Source organism: Globicephala melas, chromosome 4, assembly GCF_963455315.2.
Source record: "Globicephala melas chromosome 4, mGloMel1.2, whole genome shotgun sequence".
Lineage (NCBI taxonomy): Eukaryota > Metazoa > Chordata > Mammalia > Artiodactyla > Delphinidae > Globicephala > Globicephala melas.
This window is the reverse complement of record NC_083317.1, coordinates 79,243,448-79,263,056: the sequence shown is the minus strand read 5'-3', so window position 1 is coordinate 79,263,056 and position 19,609 is coordinate 79,243,448. Positions and strand designations below refer to the sequence as shown.

Below are 19,609 nucleotides of genomic sequence, written 5' to 3'. Positions count from 1 at the left end.
GACTTCTCTTCTCGGCTGCAGCAGCTTCACTTCATAGGAAACTATGAGGGTTCCAGTAATGACAGCTGGACAGGACCCTCCAGATACATCTGTCCATCGATCTGATGTGTTTGTGTGTTCATTCATTCCACACCAGGTGCTGGGTGTACCTGTGAATGAATGAGTGAAACTCTAGTCTGGGCTTGGGGGATGGAAACGTGAATGCGGTGCCATCCCTGCCTCCAGAGGTCATTTAAATAATCAAGAGAGGATGTAAAAGTATGTGGAAAAAAATATCTGGTGACTCTAATTGAATGATGACTAACTCTAGGGACCCTGGGGAAACTTCACAGATAAAGGACTATCATTTGATTGGGCCTTGAAGGATGAGTGGGGATTTGTCTAGTGGGCTAGAGGAGGAGGGGGGTCATTGAGCAAGGGAAATAACACGAACAGGTGAGAAAGTGCATGGCACCTTGGAAAACTGGAGTCATTGGGGATGGGCTGTGGAGTAGAGAGGCCATGGAAATGAGGGTGCAGGGGTGGGCTGGGATGTGGATTGACAAAGATCTAGATTGCTGACTGAGGACTTGAGACTGTGCTGTGAAAGGCGCATCACGTAGGGAAGGGAGATGATTGGATCTGTGCTTTAGAAAAGTGATGGGTTACGGATGGTTGGAGGGGCCTGGTACTGGAGATGGTGAGATGTGCTGCTGTAGTCCAGGTACCAGATAAATGGAAGCTGAAATGAGGTTGAGGCATTGGTTCTGAGGGACAGTTCACAGGTGGAATAGAGGTCACCCAATCTCCTCATTTAAACAAGAGGAAACCCAGGCCCTGAGCAGGTAACACATACAGAGTCCACAGCCCTGGTTCCATCATAACCCCCAGGTGATCCATCCTCTGCCCAGGGTAACAGGTACCTAGTTGCTGAGATAGCCGTTTGTCAAGAGGAAGATCTCCATCACCTTTTATCTTTTAGGAGTTCCATGGAATCTCTTAACTCTGAATGAAATTGGCTCTTTCTAGAGTTACGGAATCTGTGATCACTGGAGATATTCAAGCAGTGGCTGATTGGGATGTTACAGTGAAAACTCAGGCAGTGGTTGAAGACTTGGTCTAGAATATCTTTGAGGTCTATTAACCCTGATTCTTTTTTTTTTTAAAATTCCTTCCTTCCTACCTCCTTCCCTCCTTCCCTTTCTTCCTTCCTTGGAGAAGATACTTATAACGGTCTTACCTGGGGTTCCTCTCTCCATTTGGTTCCTCAGGACGATTTTAGCCAAATTGGACAAAAGACAGAGAGAATTAAAAATGGGTGATTAGGCACTGAGAATGGTGGGCCATAGTTCATGCAGCGTCGTGAGGGACTAACCATTTTGGGGGCAGCAGCAAGTTAATACTCACCAGGGAGACCTTTGTCACCTAGGCCAGCCTCCATGATCCTGATCAAAATGGAATCCACCATACAGTTAATGATGCTTTCGACCAGTCGCCATTTTTATAGTGCTTTACAGTTAATCATGTGTTTTCCTACAAATTACAGGTAAATCCTCACAATAGTCCTGTGAGCAGTTATTATTATTGTTCAAGTTTTACTATCAAGAACGTGAGGCTGAGAAAGATTAAATGACTTGCTCAGGGCCCCAGCTAGCCGGATGTTGAACCAGGACTTCAACTTGAGGTTTTTATTTGCACAATTTTAGATTCCTCCTATTCCCAGCCTGCGCAGATCCCCAGGACAGGCTCTAGCTTTATTCCTATTGATAACCTTAAATCCATTGTGGATCCTGATATAAGATAAGGATTTAATCAGTGCTTGCTGAATGAACATGTGAATGAATAATATAAATGAAGTAATAAATGACAACTTGAGTTTTAAGAATATCTTTAGTAATAAAAAAAACCTAATTGAGCTCCTCTAAACATTAATTAATCTGTTATCAAAAGACAATGGAAAGAACTCATTTAGAATACATTTACTCAGCTTCATTAAAAAAAAAAAAACCACGCCAGAAAAGCTCCCACCAAAACTCTTTTACCTGAATACCTCTCTCTGATCTTTTAGGGGACCATAACCCTGATCTTAAGCCCCCCGAAAGGGCACGTCCACTTCTCCGTCTGTGTACAATGTTTCCTTCCACTTAATATTATTACAAGAAAAGCTCTTTCTTCTTTTGGCCTGGTCTTTATCTTTTTTATAAATGTATTTTATTTTATTTATTTATTTATTTTTGGCTGTATTGGGTCTTTGTTGCTGCGCTTAGGCTTTTCTCTGGTTGCGGCGAGCGGGGGCTACTCTTCGTTGCGGTGCGCAGGCTTCTCATTGCGGTGGCTTCTCCTTGCGGAGCTTGAGCTCTAGGCGTGCAGGCTTCAGTAGTCGTCCGGCGCGCGGGCTTAAGTTGCTCCGCGGCATGTGGGAGCTTGCCGGACCAGGGCTCGAACCCGTGTCCCCTACATTGGCAGGTGGATTCTTAACCACTGCGCCACCAGGGAAGCCCTATATTTATCTTTTATATAACTAAAGATTTGTTGAAACTGACTTTACCCGTGTGGACACTAGGATAGTTTTTAGTTTTTAAAGACATTTAATACAATTCAATATGTTAAAACATGCATTGTAAACATCAGTGGACAAATAAATAGCTTTTACTTCCTTCTAAATTATTTCCTGAAGACAGTGATTTCTTTGGCACTTCCACTTTCCCGCACATCGGTTACCATTTTGTCCCTTGTGTTTTGTGATTATGTGACTATGTATCTTATCTCCTCAGGGATGTAGGAGAAAATGCGTGTATGGCTGGAGAGTCAGACAGGTTTGGGTTCAAATCACGGCACTGTATCTTGATAGTTATATAATCATACTGGTTACTTAGCCTCTCTGAACCTCCAACTGCTCGTCTGTGAAAGAGGATAATAGTGCCTTCCATGTAATGTCATTGTGGAAAGGATTCTGTGGTCAGGGTAGGAAAGCACTGAAGCCTGCCATGTGATCTGCTGCAAAATGCTATCATTTCCCTCTTTTCTCTCTTGTCACCCACCAGATGGTAAGACAGCCAAGATCCTTTCCTTTGTATTTCCCCATAGAGTATGACCCATAGCAGGTAGACCTTAAATACATGTTTATCAGCTGGCTAAATAAGTTTTAAGTTCTTTCAAAGGAGAATTATAGGCACAAAGTACTGAATAGTTCTATTACTTTTCATGCTGGTTGCTATTCAGCCTCCAGAAAGACTGTACTAATTTGCAGAGTCATTAGCAGTGGGTGAATCTACTGGTTTCTCCATGTCTTCCCTAGAATTTAATTTTATAACTTTATATTTGTCTCTGCTAAATTAATATGTAGGAAATCATATTTCATTATTGTTTCAATTTGCATTCCTTTAATTACTGAAAAAATATCCTGAGAAGTGGTTTAGAGTTTGTGTGTCCCCTTGCGTGAATTCTCAAATGGCAATATTTAAAAATGGTCTGAGCTGGAGAAGGTTCATATGAAAGGGCTAAAAATGTTTAGTGTTTTGAGTTGCCTAAACTTTAGTTTATATATTCATTCATTCAGTCACTCAATGTTTATTGAGCACCTGCTATGTGCCAGGCACTCTTCCAGGGGCTATGCATACCACAAAGAAAAAAATAAGTGAGTAAAGTCAGCGATCTCCACTCCAGCCTCCTCGTGTAATATGTGTGGTGGCTGAGATCTAGAAAAAAGAGATTAATTACCAAAGTCATTCAGCTTGTTCAGTAGCAGAGCCAACCATTTATTTGAACAGTAATTGTGATATTGTATGTTTTGTATCAGTAGCCTACGTTGAGAAAGCAGAGTCCTGAGTTTTGATTTAGAAAATATGATCACCCGGTTCTTCAGTCTCATATATAACTCCTTCCTAGAGCTCTTTGCCTCTTACATTTACATTCATTTTTAAATGAGCACACTTATGATTATTTAGTTTTTTAAAGATTTTTTTTCAATGTGGACCATTTTTAAAGTCTTTATTGAATTTGTTACAATATTGCTTCTGTTTTGGTTTATTGGCCGTGAGGCATGTGGGATCTTAGCTCCCCGACTAAGGATCGAACCTGCACCCCCTGCATTGGAAGGCGAAGTCTTAACCACTGGACCACCAGGGAAGTCCCCAGCACACTTATTATTAAAATAGGACTAGAAAACAAGATTACCCCATCTAAGCCGTTTAGACCAACTGTATGAACCTTTTTGGACATGTTTTTGGTAAATGGGAAGAAGGTGACATATTTCTCTATCAAATAAAGTAGTCAATTTAGTTTTAATAAGGCAGTTATCTCAGGTAATAAAAGTTCAACTAACTTGCCATAACTATCTTGTTTAAAGTCAATTAAGAGCCTCATATACCTCACTTGCTGGGTAAAATTTAATAGAACTTCAGTTAAGCATTTATTGCTTATTTAATTCAAAATTAAGTTAATCACCAGAGTTGGTAACAAGCACTGAGTATTAATTAACATTCAGCAAACTATCTTATGAAGTCTAAATTAGATACAGACAGGTCTTGTTTATCCCCATCAGTTTGCAAACACCATTTCCCCACCTCTCACCCCAAAGGGCCTTTGGTTTTCCCATGGCTTTCCTCTTCTGATTTGTCATCTTCATTTTCGTCTGCTTGACACCCAACTTGGGTAAAGGAGGAGGAGAAGAGGTAGGAGTCTATTGTGTTATGGGAACTTCTGGCTTGGGGCGCAGCTGAGAAATTTTTCTGTTCCATTCCATTGCATTCCATTCCATTGCATTCCATTGCATTCCACTGCATTCCATTCTTCAAGAATTGTTGAACGCATTCTCTGTGTAAGACATTCTTTTGGACACTTAGGAAGATACAGAGGAGGTCATGTTGACATACTTGGTTTTATTTTCTCATCTTAGAAATGAGAGGACTGGATTTAGGGCATTCATTGAACACATATTTTTTGGCCTACATCTTGTAAGGCACTCTGCTGGGTGTCAGAGATACCATGATGATTTAGCCAAGGTCCTTGCTGTTAAGGAAGACATGTAGTCTAGTATGAGACGAGCAGTAGTGGAAATATTGGATAAGGTGCTCCTGTAGAAGCTCTGAGGTCCCTTATTGTTCTATGAGAAAAGGTCTTGTCGCCAAGAAAGTTTGGCAGGTTAAACAGAATTAAATGGGTATCTTTACTGTGGGACTTTTCTGAATCTTTAGGAAACTAATGTGCATTGTGACTTCCCGAGAGGTTTGTTCTCAAAGTTTTAGATCCTAGACTCTCTGCATCACCAGCTTTCACCCCGCCCCAGGACGTTTCTTGGTCTTAGTCTATCAATGTGCTTTGGGAAGAGCCACTGTGAGCCATGGATCCTGTCTCTCAGCATCTCAGCCTAGCAGGGGTACTCAGGCATGCGCCCTGGTAACCCATACAGGGTTGGAAGTTCTAATTTGTATGAAAGGTGTGCAGAAAAAAGTGGGTGATTTCAGACATAGGGACTTTTGGCTGGGATTGAAGGTGTGAAATCAGAGCAAACTTTCCTCATAGAGGAGAGTTGGGCTTGCGAGAGAGACACAGTTTGTGTAAGTGGAGAGGTCCGGAGGATTGCTGAAGAGTCATCGGGAACAGAACAGTTGTGAAATTCTGACATGGCTGATTTGGTTGAGCCACCCCAGCACGTGGATACAACTTAGACCAATTTTTGTTATAGCCTAAATCTGGAGAGGTAAGAGGCGGCAGATATTTTGGTGCAGAACTGTCTGCTCTTTAGGCCTTGTTCACTGAGTGACTTCCCATCTGCGGGACGGATCCCTTCTGTAAGCCATCCTGATACCGTCTGGGGTAGAGCCTCTGCCTTGTGAAGAGGCGTCTCTGCTTCTTCATTGACAGCTTCAGTCTGGCAGGTCCGGTTTCCATTTGCCTCATCACATCCCACGCTCTCCACCTTTCCTTCCAACCTAGCGTCCCTTGTTCTGATGAGTCACCTGTGTCTGCATTTTTCATTCTTATCCATCTGTATCATCCTCTCCATCTGAGGCAAGCTACCCTTTATATTCTTCCTGACAAGTCATTTACTTCACTTGAAATAGTGCTACGAATTTTCTCCTGTCCAGGAGCAACCAGCAGATGGAACATGCTGGATGAAGTGGAGGATAACCTACAGATCTGGTCCTCCGTAGCAGGGGAGATTTGCCCTCAGTTTGGGTTCTTTCAGTACGCACCTTGTTAACCATGTCTGTACGGAAGGGAGCACGGGCAAAGGAATGGGGAGATCTGGGTTCTATTTCTGGGCACGAGTTTTTCCCCTGTCTGAGCCTCAGTTTATCCATCTGTGAAATGTTAGGTGTAGGCCCAGTGTGCTCTCAGGGTCCTTTCAACTAAACATGTTGAGTGTTAGCATTTGCTAAGTCAACATTTGCTGGAGTCAGTCTGGGCTGTTTGATGAGACATATTTTGGAGCCTGGAAATGGGCAATGGGCAGAGCTCTATGTCCATACATGGGAGGTGTGGTTCTCCTATGCCCAGCCTCCAACTGGATTCATTTTCCTTATATTGCCTGTTATATTTTAGTCATACCTCCTTCTCCTCTGCCACTCAAGCTTACCTATTCTTTGCCAACACTCTCCCTGCTGTAAATGTTCCTCTCCTGTTGCCCAACTGGATAGCCAGCCCCCCCTTAGATTCCTTTTTTCCTTCTGGCTCTGCCCATGGAAGGTGTCCACTCTGGAACCTTCTAAAGACAAATGACTACCATGGTGGGGCAGATTGGGGAATGGCGGTCCTGGCCAGCTGCAGATCTTTTCAGGAGACTATCTGTTCTTCAGAACTGTTTCTCTATTGAACAGATATTCTTCAATGAATGAGACCAGTCTTGCCTAGAGGGAGCCCACAGTGGCAGTGAGAAGCTTTCTGATGTCTCGTTGACACTTGATGGAAACCATAGTGAGTGAGGAACATTATACATTGGAGAGGAAGGTTTTTTGCTTTCTAGAACTCTTAGGTCCTCGGCATGGACTCTTAGGAAAACTAATCACTTGGAAAGCTGAAGCTTGTTTTGCAGACCTAGAAAAGGCAGCCTGCATGTTTCATTTCACCATCTACCTGGACAGACACTTTAGGGATGAAAATGTCAGCAGGAAGCCTGGCAAGTGACACACCAGAGGCCATAACATGGGCTGGTAGTGCAAATCATCAAGAATGATGTGTCAGGGAGCACAAGACACAGCACAGGCCCAGAGATGTCATTCACATGTGGAGCCGCCATTGGTAATGGCAGTGAGGTTTGGTTCTGCTCCAGGAAAGATTTTCCAAAGGTAGGAATTTACCTTGAGAATCCTTTGGTTTCCTCTTCTTTGTATTAAACATAACCCTCACCTCTTGGTCTTTGTGATTAGTTCTTTGGATTTTCCCAGTTATATAGGCCTACTTGAAAAAAATCCAGAAACGTTTGAAAGCTTTGATCTGTGTAGTGCTTTAAGAGCATGGCCTTTGGAGCGAGGCTGCATCCTGGCTCTACCATTACTACTTCGACTTGTTACTCAGTCTCTTTAGGATTTTGTTGCCTTATCCACAGAATGGGAATAAGACAATTACCTATCTCCTTGTTGTGAGGATCAAGTGAGCTATGTCAGACCTTTAGAACAGAGCCTGACACATGCCAAGTATCCATTAAATATTGGCTGCTGTTATTATGTGTTATCCTTATAAAGTCAGCAAATTGTGATTTGGAAAAGATATTAGAGACGAACGAGGTTTTGTGGGTTCTTTTGTTTTTTTTTGTCTTTTTAAATAAACTTCATTTTGGAATAGTTTTAGGTTTGCAGAATAGTTGTAAAGATTGTACAGAGAATTTCCATACACCCCTTACTCAATTTCTCTCATGTTTGACATCTTACATTAGCATGGTACATTTGTCAAAACTAAGAAACTGACATGGGTACATGGCTATTAACTAAACTATAGACTCTATTTAGATTTCACCAGTTTTTCCAGTAATGTCCTCTTTCTTTTTGGCAGGATACAACCCAGGGTACCACATTGCATTTAGTTGATATCTCCCTTGCCTAGAGTGGCTCTAAACTTTCATTTTTTTTTTTCAATAGTTAGGGAGGGATTCTTTATAGAAAAGCCTATTACAACAAGTAATGCTGAAGGAATAAACTGGAGCAGCTGTGGATGAAGTGGGGCAGGACGTACCCGCCTTTCTTGCCCTTCCCTGCTTTTTCTATGTGAAGAGGCTCTGGTAAAGCAGGGCTTAAGTGTCAGGGCTTAAGTATCACCATAATCCAGTCTCCTTGTTTCCATGGAAGGAGACTGAGACCCCTGAATGGGGAGTGATGATGTTGCGTGAAACTGGAAGCCCAGAGAAGGTCAAAAAAGGATCATGGAAATATCCCAATCTTGTCTCTGTTGTTGAATGGATGAGTGAGCAACAGTCAGGGACTCTGGAAGATCTGGGTTTGGATCCAGGCTCTTCCACTCTATGCCTCAGTTGTTCTTATCTGTAAAGTGTGTTCGGCGGTCAGTGATACCTCACTGTACTTAATACTCACAAAGTACCACCATTTTCCTTGTGAAAGTTACATGAGCCAAAATGCTTACTTTTAGTATAGCCTGAAACGTAGTAGGTTCTCAGTAAATGTTTGAAAAAAAGAAGCTTTGAAAATTAGGGAACTTTATCATTAGAACTGATTTCAAGAAGATGGGGGCAAATTGATACAAAACCAAAGCTAGTCATTCATAAGGAAATCTGTGACACTCAGAAATGGAACCAGTGTTTGAGTTGCTGATAAGTGGGGTATATACTGTCTGCTTTTATTCTTGGAGGCTTTTATCATATAATACAACATTATGTTGCAGTCTGACTTTCACACAAATTGGATCCCAAAAGTTCTTATAGGAATTAAAAATACAAACTCGTGGGCAGTATGTGTTTTATAAATTACAGAAAACAGTAGTGTAACGACATGGCATAGTAAGTACAGTTAAGCCTGCGGCAGGCACTGGTACCCAGGATGAGGCGAGCAGGTGTCCGGCGTCGTGCTCAGTGCCAGGAGAGATGGAGGGAGGCCATCTCCAGCAGGGAGGCCGGGTGGAGAAGCTGAAGGCGTCCAGGCAGTGGCAAAATCCCGGAGAAGTAAACCCTTTGTATATCTTTAAAAGATTTTTTAAATTTTAAATTTGAAAGACTTACTTGTTAAGAGTCGTTTTCGACTCACAGCAAAAGTGAGAGGAAGGAACAGAGATTTCTCATATGCCGCCTGCCCTCTACACATGCAGAGCCTCCCCCATTATCAGCATCTCCTACCAGAGTGGTATGTTTGTTGCCATTGGTGGACCCACGTTGGTACATCATTATCATCCAGAGTCCATAGTTTACGTTAGGGTTCACTCTCAATGTGGTACGTTCTGTGGGTTTGGACAAATGTATAGTGACATGTATCCATCATTATATCATACAGATTATTTCACTGCCCTAAAAATCCCGTCATCTGCCTATTCATACCTACCTGTCTCCCCAAAACCTGGCAACCGCTGATCTTTTTATTGTCTCCACATATATTCTTTTTATCCAGCCATTTATGGTTGTGTTGAATGGGACCAACTGACTTTTGGAACCTAACCTCCATTACTTCCCCTCACTCTTGCTTCATCATAACGTTTTCTCAGTCTGGATTGCTGTTTTCTGCCATCATCACCTGTTTGAATCCAAATTGATCTTCAAAGCCAGCACTTCCTCCATGAAACGGGCCTTGATTTCCACCCTTTGCCCCTAAGCAGGAAATAATCCCTTCATCTTATGATCTCCCTGGCCCTTTATCTGGACTGCATGCAGGGCACTGAGCACGTTTTACCTTCTATTGTAGTTATTTGTGTTCCTATCTTGTTTGGGGTCTTTAACTTCTTTAGGACATTCATTTCCGATCCTCTGGAATCTGGCAGACGTATAGCAGACACTTGTCGAATGGATGGACGGATGCATGGATGGATGGATGGATGGATGGATGGATGGATGGATGGATGGACAGGTTTGACATTGCCCATAGTACTCTTAAACTTAGTTCCTTTAGAGTAGGATTTTAAGTTGCTAATCTCTACATCCCCCCAGTATCAGTACTGAGAAGGCGCACTTTTATTCGTTCGTTCATTCATTCATTCATTCCACAATAGACTTTCAGGCACTACTTCAGGGTTGAAGCAGTGAATAGTCCATTGTTGATAGTCTGCATAGAGAATAGAGTATTCTTTGGGATATGTTTTTATTCTTGTAAGGTTTATCTGGAATTTTTTTTTTTTCTTTTGACACAGAAGGACCAAGCAAGAAATGTTTTGTTTCATCTACATGTGTTATTGGTGTACAAAGCAAATGCTCTCTCATTCCTTCAGCTGGCTTGGTAGCAAAGAGAGATCACTGGGCTTAGAAAGGCACCAGGGTATCTGGCAGTCCCTTACTGACTTCCTTAGGAATAAGTCCTCATCCCAGTTTTTTTCAAGATGGTGCCAGGATGCCACAGTGCTCATGGTTGGGCTTCCTTGCTAATGTCTCTACTTTTATTTTTTTAATATAGTGACAGGATGCATACCGCTGAGGTGGTAAATGGAAAAAGAAGTGCAGTGGAGTTAACTGTCTGTTTCTTCGGGCCTTCTGCATTAGTCACAGGAGGAGGTGTCAGACATGGCCAGATGAGAGAGCCAGCTGACTGAAGTTCACGTCAGATGGAAATCAGAGTGGCAGAATTGGGAGGACTTTGATGATGCTGAACTGCGGACGCTTAAGGTTCTGAGTGGTTAGGGATGAAAGGATCCAAACATCATCTAGTGTCATGGTTCTCAGACTCAAAGGAGCACTAGAGTCATCCTGGAGGGTTTGCTGGACCCCATCCCAGAGCTTCTGATGCAGTAGATCATGAATCTGTACTTCCGACAAGCTCACGGGTTATGCCAGTGCTGATGAGAACCACTGACCTAGTCCAACTGCTAGTCTGTTGGTTTTTTATAGATGGGGAAATGAGATGCAGAGGTATGTGGAAAGGACTTGCCTAGAGTCACACAGCTGTCAGGAGCAAGGCTGGAGTGAAAACCACGAATCCTGGTTTGAAGTCATTTCCATACTGTCACCAGAGACTGTCCAGGAACAATATTATTTTTAATAATAAAATAATTATTTTAATTTTATTTATTTTATTTTAATTTTTAAATTTTATTTATTTTTAAATATATAATTTATTTGCAGGGTGATGGTTTGGTTTCACCAGCTTTGCCTTATCTGGTCACAGACTTATTTTTCATGGCCTTCCATTTACTTGTCTCCACCTACATATTCCTATTCAGTTAATCCCCATTTTTGGCTACTGCTGTGCACTGGGAATTGCACTTGAACCCGAGGTGCTGTAGCACTGTGGTAGTCTGAAAGCACGGGCTTCAACTAGTCTGACCTTGAGTAAATTACTTTTCACTTTCTCATCTGAAAATGAGAACAGTAACACTTTCTAGGACTGTAGGGAGAGTGCTGAGCATGTACCCAGCCTTCACTCTGTGAATGGTAGCTTTTGTTGCCATCATTATTACTAAAGATGGTAAGATGTGGTCGCTACCCCCTCGTGCATAAGTGGCTTCCTGAACTCTACAATTGAGAGGAAGTGGGAAGTAGTGGAACAAACACATGGCTTGGAATTAGGAGAGCTGAGTTCAAGTCTCAGCTTTGCCACTTACTAGCTGTGTGGTCTTGGGCAAGTCACTTGACCTCTCTGAGCTATAATTTGTAGCAAGTAGACTTAGTTTATATAATAGAAGAGCATGATGAGCAAGAAAAAGGACAGAAATTGGGAAAAGGTGGAAATCTGCCTGGTGCCAGTTGCGGGTTGACGGGGAATGTTCTTATTGAGGAAGAGGCCAGTAGAAGGAGCTGGGCGACATGAGGCTTGGTGTTGGAAGGGGCAGCAGGCCTGGGGGTGGTCCAGTGATGGTGGTCTGGGCCAGCCAGCCCAGAGAGGGGCTTGCCTGCAACCCCGAAGAGATGTCCTCACTCCCATGTCAGGGACCCCCACCAGTGGAGAGCCCCCAGGACTGGCAGGGAGGGGGCTGCCAGCATTGGAGCATGGCCAGAGTCATGGCATCTGCCTTGGACTAGGGCCTGGAGGTGCACTCATGGTTCTGCACTCTGAACCAGAACAGGATGAAAGACAGTGCAGTGATCAGAACCCAGGATTGACCTTGGCACCTTGGTTTCTGGTCTCATTTAGCAGCAAATAGATTAGATGAGAGAGGTACTGGATTTGATCGCTCTGTCTTTCATGATTGGTCCAGGAGCTGGGAGAGGCCTGGCTAGACGTGGGGGTGGTTCTGGGGAAGATAAAGATGAGGTCTCCCACAAGCCTCAGGTTCCTTATCTGTAAACTGGGAGTGATGGTGATTATGCGGACATCCTCCATTCTGTCTGGATTAAGAATGAAAGTACCTGTCTGTGGGAAGACACTTCATGGTTATGAAATACCAGAGACCTGCGTGGTGTTCCTGTTATAGGGCAGCACCAAAGAGCTGCAGGAGCAGGAGAGATGGGGGGATGGAGCTGCTACAGGAGTCTGGGAAGTCATCGCGGAGGACGACAGGGACGCCGGGAGGATGGGAGTATGTGTGTGAGGATCGTGTAGGGTTTAAGCATCTACCAGAATGTGGCTTGTCCCGGGCTGATTCAGTGCACATTCTTTTCTTTTCACATCCCTGGAGCTTTCGGCTCAGGTGGGCCTGGGGGCTCCGATGGGGCGGACACTGCAGCACCCTCGGCTCACACGGGTGAGGAGAGCGAGGCTCTTGGGGTCTCACTTCGACAGGGGTGTCAGGGCAGTGGATGGTGCTCCCAGGGTGTCCAGGCTCTCTTGTGGCTCCATAGCCAGTCTGTGTTTGGAGAGACCTCAGGGATTCCGCTCATTTCACAGGTGGGGGGAGTGATCCACGATGGGAAGTCTGTGCCCCGTTGAGTGCACCACACGCCCGTGGGAAGGGCCCCCGTGCTCCTCACAGCCCCCTCCCCTCATGCTCCTTCTTCCTCTGGCAGGTTCCCCTCGCACCATACTCCACGTAGGCCGACCCCCCCATATCTTGCCTTCTCCAGCCATCTCGGTTGGTCTCTCTTCTCTGCTGTCTGAGACTACTCTGAGCTCCTGGCTCCTCGCCTCCCACGTGCTCTTCCAAAGTCTTGGAATCTCTCTTTCTTCAGATCTTCACTCAGGACAGTATGGTATCATTCTTCCATTGTTTGGCTCCTACCCACTGCATCAAACCGCTCTTCCTTGGTTGGAATTAAACTCTAGGTGATCATTTACCTCTTTGGTTCCCTCAACTATGGGTCACACTGTTGGTGAGTCAGTGCGAATCCATCAGGTGTTTTGCTTGGTGTAAGAGGAGAGTCGTAGCTGAGGTGTGGAGCAGAGGACACGTGTCGACTCTGTGTCCACCGTCTGCCATTCCCGGGACGGGGTTGAGAAGATGAATAAGGTACCCTTTCGGCCGTCTGCGAGGTTGTGGTCGACACAGGAAACAGACATGCAAACCAGATTGGGGCAGCGGGCGAAGCAGCGCCGGGTGTGTGTGTGTATAAGACACAGAGGAAGCATCCCGGCAGCTGAGTGATGGAGAGAGCCCATCAGGGTTGCAGATCAGTGGCTCTGCAGACATGCAGAAATGTTTGGCCATCAAAAAAGAGAAAGAGAGACATTTGCGAGCGTTGTTGTGGGCCCTACAGAGCCACAGTCTTCCCCATTCCCTGCTAACCTTGGCGGCGTGCTCATCCCAGGGCTTTTGAGTTTGCCATCCTTGAGGGCTGTGCAGAATCTTCCACAGCGGCCTCCTCTTGCATTGCCTCCCTCTCTGGCTCATCCATGAACCTCTGCCAGGCAGCCTTCTGTGCAGTCCTGCGATCTCCCCCCGGGCTCCTGCCTCAGTGCTGCAGCTCATTTCCTGCCTTGGCTCCAGGGCCCCTGGAGGCTGGGAGGGCTGGCCAGACTGATCTCCTTCCCCTGGCTTCCCCTGTGACTCTGGAGCCCCTGCCCTTCTGGGGTGCCCATATCTTGGACACACTTGTTTGCCCAACACATGCTCTGCACTTCTAAATTCCTCCCTTGCTCTCATATTTCCATTGAAAGCTGTTGTGAGCAGGTCCTCTTGTCTCCCACCGACACCCTTCCTTTTGGTTTACTGCAGCCCCATTTCTCATCCTGCTGGGAAGCCAGTCTTGAATGGGACTTTAGCACAGCCTCTTCTCTCCTCCAAGATCATGACCTCCTGCTAGAGGAGGGACCCGCCCTTGCTGGCCCTGTCTTACCTCATCCGCCTTGTTCCCCTCGTGTGAGGCTTTCTTCTCCCTCCTCGTCCACTCAGCCTCCTGCCTTGGGTCCGCTGGACAGAATGGCACCTGTTCCTTTGCCTGGCATCTGTGCCTGACACTCAGAAGTAACTTGTGAAGCAACGCAGAGGGTTAGTTGGGTCTCCTTTTAGGAGGAAGTCAGAATGGCCTCTGACACTGCCTGGGACAATAGGAACTTGTTGGTTTGATTTCCCAATTAATTTTATTTCTAGGCACAAATACGTACACAGCCTTGTCAGGAGAAAATGAAGGAGAATCGTTTTGTGAGTGGAGCTAAGTGGAAGACACTCGCCTACCAGTTTTCTCCCTGGTCTGCCTGGGCTTCTGCGATCCCCATCTCTGCTTTAGGGCAGGCATTTCTCCTCCAGCTTCCCAGCTGGCCTCTGCCTTCCCGCTCACCGTCTCCCATGGCCTGTGGGTAAAATCCTTCCCTGGGCACACCTCTGCTCTGCCATCATCTGACCTTGCCTCGGCTCTAGAAGTGTCTCCTGCCAACCCCTGCCAGTCACATGCTGTGCTTCAGCTACCGCAAGTGTGTTATTGGTCACCCCGTCTCACACGCCTGTATCTTTGCACGTGCTTTCCTCTTGGCCTTGGGCCCTTTGTTTCTATTTGGTGAACAACTTGCTCATCCCTCAAAAGGTAGCACAGATGTCTCCTTCTCTCGAACCTCCTCTCAATCCCTCAGGAAGAATTGTGAAAGCATAAAACAAGGCCAAATTTTGTAAGTATTGCTCTAAGAGCAGTACATGCTCATAATAAAATATTTCAAATATATAGAACCAAATGAAGGAGGAAAATGAGACTCACTCATAAATCCATGATTTAGATTCAAACACCCTTTTGTTTTTAATATTACTGAGTAGTGCTTTTCATTACTTTTTTGTGCATTTGACTGACTTCACGTCTTAACAGTATATACAGTTTTGTATGTTACCATTTCACCAAACAGTGGAGCCTGGGCACCTTTTTATGGCGTTAGGAGTTCTTCATACATGTAATATTTGATGACTGAATATTATTCTATCATAAGAATATAACATAATTGTTGATTTTTTTTTTTGGTAGCTGACATTTGAATTTCTAATTTTTCATCATTGTAAATAGCACTGTGATGAACATCCTTTTTACCAAATTCTTTATCTGCACCTCTGATTATTTTCCAAGATAGATTACTTGGACATGAGATTGCTTGCCCAAAGTACAAGAACTTTTTTTCACCCTTAATTTCAAAGTAATCCATTGTCACTGAAGAAAATAAGGAACATATGGAAAAGCACAGAGAAGAAAATAAAAAACTACCTGTAGCCACTTTGCAATAACCAATGTGAAATTTGTGTATCGTATCTGTGCATCTCTATCTTTCTAGCCCAGGTATCGGCAAGCATTTTCTGTAAAGAGCTGGATGGTAAATATATCAGGCTTTGTAGACCTCATACGGTCTATGTCACATCTTCTCCTCCCCTCCTCTTCCCCCTCTCCCTCCTTCTTTTTCCCTTTAAAAAATATAAAAACCACTACTGGCTAGAACCCTTACAGTTCTAGCCTCCAAAGTGGGGCCCTGCCGTACATACTACTTTGTGTTGCTCTCCTCCACAAGGTAACTACCTCCTCACTGCTCCTTACGGTTTTCTGTTTCCGATATTATTAATGGCTTCTTGCTGGAATGCCCAGGACGCCTTGGCTCTGCCTCAGACGTAGAACTAAAGCATTTATTTTTTTTTGCAGTACGCGGGCCTCTCACTGCTGTGGCCTCTCCCGTTGCGGAGCACAGGCTCCGGACGCGCAGGCCCAGCGGCCATGGCTCACGGGCCCAGCCGCTCCGCGGCATGTGGGATCCTCCCGCACCGGGGCACGAACCCGTGTCCCCAGCATCGGCAGGTGGACTCTCAACCACTGCACCACCAGGGAAGCCCTAAAGCATTTTTTATTGCGACTGTTTGCTGAGATGTCTCTTTTCCACATCTTATTCATCTCTGTCTTGCCGGCCCCAGCACATGTTGGAGTGGTACTTAGTTGATGCTCAGCAAATTGGTGTGTGAGTTTACCCCTTCCAAATGCCTCTATTCAGAACACTGCTATTCAAGATTTATTTCTCGGGCAAGTCGCATCAGTATTACCTGGGACTTGTTAAAAATGGAGACTCTCAGCCCCACCTCCGAATCTGCATCTTAACAAGTTCCTGCAATGATGTGTGTGTACCGTAAGGTTTGAGAAGCATCACTCCAGTGCTCACCTCCGCTCTTCTGGGCATATGTTTATTCACAGGCAGCGCTTCCCCGTTCTTTCCATTGGTAGGAACCTCCTGGGGGTGGACCATGGGTCTGCACTGATTCGGACTGGCCGGGTTGGCCAACACTGTTTCACAGCTGCCATCTCACCTACTAGAGCCTGTGTGGCTGCCGTTGCTTTTGGCTGGGGGGTGGATGTGATGGTGGAAGGAGTGGGCCTTTAACTAGTACCTGTTGTGTGCCAGGCCCCGTGCCAGGATCTTTACACACATTTTCCCAAGGCTGAGGAGTGATGATCTCAGCCGGAGAGGACATAAGGATTTTTTTTTTTTTTTTTGCAGTACGCGGGCCTCTCACTGTTGTGGCCTCTCCCGTTGCGGAGCACAGGCTCCGGACGCGGAGGCCCAGCGGCCATGGCTCATGGGCCCAGCCGCTCTGCGGCATGTAGGATCTTCCCGGACCGGGACACGAACCCGTGTCCCCTGCATCGGCAGGCAGACTCTCAACCACTGTGCCACCAGGGAAGCCCGAATTCTTTTTTTTTAATTGAAGTATAGTTGATTTACAATATTGTGATAGTTTGAGGTGTAGAGCATAGTGATTAAGTATTTTTGCAGATTATATTCCATTAGAGTTTATTACAAGGTAATGGATACACTTCCCTGTACAGTAAATCTTTATTGTTTATCTATTTTATTTATAGTAGTTTATACCTGTTAATTGCATACCCCTTTTTTGCCCACTAAGGCCAGTGATTCTTAACCTTCAGAATCAGCCAGAGAATTTTAAAAATATATATATGCCCAGCTGCCACTCCAGTCCTGAATCAGAATTTCTGAGAGCTAGCCTGGTCCCGAGTACTTAGAGAAAATTCCCTAATCTTTGCCAGGCTTCCGTTGTTAACAAACCAGCAGTCTAAGCCAGTATCCAGTTGTGCAGATGAGGAAAGTGAGCCTCAAAGAGATCACTGAGCCTCCGGGATCACCTAGAGTTTAGTCCGAAGCCAGGACTGGATCCTGTGTCTTCTACCCGAGGACGCAGCCCCTGAGCTGCTGACGGGTGGGAAGTAAACTGGGTGAAGAGGAGACAGACGTGTCCCAGGGCAGCGAGTGGCTCAGCAGCCTGGCTGTAGAGGACAGACGTGATCACGTGCTGCTCTTCCCTTTCGTCCCTACCTTTGTCCTCCTTCCTGGTGCCGGCGTTAGGGGCTGTGATTGGAGAGGCTTGAGGACCGTCCACAGTTCCAAGTGGCTGAGGCAGCTGCTGAGGCATCTGATGTCCTTCGCTCTGTGGAGTGGTGGGTGGACAGCACCCTTCAAGGCAGTAGCTCAAGAATCTGTGTTCCCCCTGACTTTTCACGGTCCTCTTGGTGCCAGGGTTTTAATGACAGGTGTGGTCAGCCCTTGCTTCCAGTCCTGCCAACCAGCGGCAAACAGAACGTGATGTTGGTTGAGGCTTTGCAAAGACCTCCTATGGAAGGGGGGACGGGCATCACGGAGAGGTCAGGGGTGCGATTAGCGCTCTGATTATGCGGCAGGCCGGAATGGGAAACAGGAATAGAACTAATTACCATGATAGCTGCTCTTTATTGAGTGCTCGCTGTGCTGGGCACTCTGCCTGAGTTATATTTCTGTTACTCCTTTAACAGCCATGAGAGGCCTGGGGTTTGATGCCTTCTCCCAAGCGGCAGGCTGGAAGGTGAACCCAGTTCTGCTTGATTTCAAAGTCCACGCTCTTAGTTGTCACGTGACACTGCTTCTGCAGCTGGTCCTGTGCTAACCCCCTCTCACCTGCTGCTCCTAGGGATTTAACCAGGAAGCCCATAGAGATAGATTGAACTCAATATTTAAGAATACATGGTAAAAGATATCAAAAAATGAGCGAGGAAAGACTTCTAGTCGTTGGAAGTATTCAAGGAGAGCCTCTTGGCGGGAGACTGTCAGATGGGGATTGGACTGACCAAGGTGTTGTAAATCTAATTGGAGGATCTAGTCATAAAACAATAAAAAGTACATTATGTGAAAATGTATAGATTGATCACTGAGAGGTGGTGAATTTTTTTTTTTTTTCCTTTGTGGTACGCGGGCCTCTCACTGTTGTGGCCTCTCCCGTTGCGGAGCACAGGCTCCGGACGCGCAGGCCCAGTGGCCATGGCTCATGGGCCCAGCTGCTGCGCGGCATGTGGGATCTTCCCGGACCGGGGCACGAACTCATGTCCCCTGCATCGGCAGGCGGACTCTCAACCTCTGCGCCACCAGGGAGGCCCTGAGGTGGTGAATTTTTGATTTTATATGGCTTACTTCCAGCTGCGAGAGCTGTGCTGTGGTGGTTTTCTGAGTGCCTCCAATGCACCACGACTGTCAGGCTCTGGGGTGTCCTCGGTGTGAGGACCTGCCCACAGGGAGCTCCCCATCCAGTAGGGGTGGGAGGACATGCTCCCCTGAAAAGATAAACTACCCAAGAGCAGATAGTGTGGGGAAAGCGGACAAGCGTGTGCCCCGTAGGCTTAGAGGACGGGGTGGGTACTATGGGCAGGGAATTGTACTGTTCGGTGAACAGTATTGGACCTGAACTGGGCTTATGAGGATGCTTGGACTCCCTAGGATGGAGCTCACTGTGTGCCGAGAAGGCAGGTCGGGCCCTGCTGTGGAGGGCCTCGGCTGATAAGAAATTGAAGAATGAGTCTCTTGAGCTTCTTCCGCAAGTTAGAAGGATCTGTTAAACTCTTGTTTCGCAAAGTAGTGGAGAAAGAGCAGGGGTGTCTTATCTAATTCCATTAGCACTTTGCTGTGTGGCCCTTGTGGCTGGAGCGAGCAAAGCCCGCCTCTAAGGATGAGCAGGGGTGAACTCGAAGGAGAGGTCGGACAGGGACCTGTGAGGAAGAGGGAGCTGTGTAGGTAAAGGTGTGGATGAGACTTGGTTATCTCTGTGGCCTTGAGGTGTGTAAGGGTCCCACATCTCTTTGCTCTCCTTGATCTTGACCTGGATTCAGTGCTTTGGTGTGTGGCGCCAGAAAGAGCTGGGAGATTCCCAGTACTTTTGTCTCCGTCTCTCTGTCTGG

At 45.9% G+C, this 19,609-nt stretch overlaps 1 protein-coding gene across 1 annotated transcript in view; it reads left to right on the top strand.

Moving 5' to 3' along the window:
* Window positions 1-19,609, top strand: part of LPP (LIM domain containing preferred translocation partner in lipoma) — a 681,585-nt gene that overhangs the window by 10,535 nt on the left and 651,441 nt on the right. The gene's annotated exons all lie outside the window — the stretch shown is intronic.